This window comes from Triticum dicoccoides, chromosome 3B (assembly GCF_002162155.2).
Source record: "Triticum dicoccoides isolate Atlit2015 ecotype Zavitan chromosome 3B, WEW_v2.0, whole genome shotgun sequence".
Lineage (NCBI taxonomy): Eukaryota > Viridiplantae > Streptophyta > Magnoliopsida > Poales > Poaceae > Triticum > Triticum dicoccoides.
The window spans coordinates 649,313,468-649,315,516 of record NC_041385.1 but is presented as its reverse complement, the minus strand read 5'-3'; positions in this window follow the sequence as shown (position 1 = coordinate 649,315,516).

The following is a 2,049-nucleotide window of genomic DNA, read 5'->3' as shown; positions in this document are numbered from 1 at the left end:
TGGGGCGGCGGCGGACCGACGGTGGGGAGTTTTTTCGGGGCGACGAGGCGGCGGCGGACCGGCGGTGGGGAGTTGTTTCGGGGCGGCGAGGCGGCGGCGAACTGGCGGTGGGGAGTTGTTTCGGGGCGGCGAGGCGGCGCGGGGTTCCGCCGGTGGTGGCTGGCGGCTCAGGGGGTGCAGGTTGAAGATGAACTGCAGGCCGTCCCTAAACTATCCCATGTGAAGTGCCTCTCTGCTACCATTGCGTTCAGTTTCGATAGTAAGATTCAGATTCCACAGTAAATTTCAGTTTCGACAGTTAAGTTCAGAGTCAACAGTTTTTACCTCATTTGTTGTAGTCAGGTGGTTTTTGGTGATGTAAATTTTACATCTATCACTTTTTGGTAATGCATTTTACATCATGTATTGGAGATGCTATTAGAATCCCACTTGAGATTAACGATTCTGTCTTGTGCTGCTTTAGCCTTGATGTCTTACGGCTCACCGGAGCTGCTCCAAGGACGGAACGATCCATCACAACAGAGCACTGCCCTGGACACCATCCATAGATTCCTCGGATCTTCCTCCACACCTACGACAGCCACCTCTGCCTCAACTTCTTCAGCGACCAACCCAATGATGTCGAGGTCGACACGGCTACGACAAAGAGGTTGTACACTTGTCGCATCACTTATTACTCTACATTCATGTTGATCCATTAGGGCTATTGTGGTTCAACGGGAAAACATATTAATAGGAAAATTTCCTATGGTACTCTACTATTCAATTATTCATGCATTTTGTTGAAAGGAATGGAGCAAAACATCCACGTGGACCTACTTTTCAAAATCCTATGAATGAAAACAAGACCAAGTGCATTATTGGCAGAATAACATTCTAACTGTACACGCTTTCATATGGTTTCACTTTATTTTGTCCATGTTTCTTTGCATTCCTCTGCTCCTCCTTTTCCTGTGAACCAAACACCCAAGTTGATACAAATCTTGTGTTCACAAATGTTCTGTTTCCCATGTGCATTCCTATCATATTCCGGTGTTTTTCCTCCTATCCCTGCGTTTTTAGAATCATGCAAGCCAAATGAGCCCTTACAGAATTACTTCAGTTACAGGTAGGTGTCGAAGAAAACATTGTGTGGTTTGTCCTGCTCCTGCCGCGACGTCGTCCACCTCACCTGAGCTGCTCCATCGAAAGAAGAATCCACCAAACCAGACATCACGACTCCTGACTGTCTTTCGCCGCCTCAGATCTCCTTCCCTGCCGCCGGCACCCACCGCAATGACATCACCATCATCGACTCAGCAGATGAACCTGAGGACTACACGGGTCCACAAGAGAGGTCGCACTCTTTTGTTTCTGCTTATGTTATGCATTGCTTAATATTACCTGCCACTTTATTGTCTTGTTCACCTCTTAGACTCCAAATCGGGTCCAAATTGATGTTCAAACTTGAGTTCTAAACTAGTTCTGGGGCACATATTGAGGCATCAATGAATAGTATCTTTGTCTAATATCTAGTTCACCTACACAACCAAAAAAAGACACATCCGTGACATTTTGGGCCGAACGATTTTTTTTCTGTCATACATATGACACTTCTATGACGATAATTGTGACAAAACCCGATATCATCATAGATGTGGTGGGCTCCTAATTCTATGACAAAAAATCAAGACAGAAAATGGGCTTTTCGTCCTGGGCGGGCCGGTGACGCAGCTGCATGACATTCTTTGGGCCGTCCATGATAGAAAAAACCGTGGTAGAAGCGAGGGCGAGAAAAATTTCAGGGAGTTCCCGGTTACGGTGGGTGGTAGGGGCCGAGCGATGCACATTTCTTTCGTACACGTATGCGCGTGTGTGCGAGGCGTTGGCTCTAACTGAACCTGAGTGAGGTGTTGGGCTCTAACTGAACCCGAGCGATTGCACTACAGGCTACGCGTTATTGAACCTGAGCGATCGATGGCTGTTAACTGAACCCGATCAAGCGATTCCTTCGCTACTGCTGCTAACTGAAGCCGATTGATGCTGCCTCTCTGGATGAACCGTGAGCGT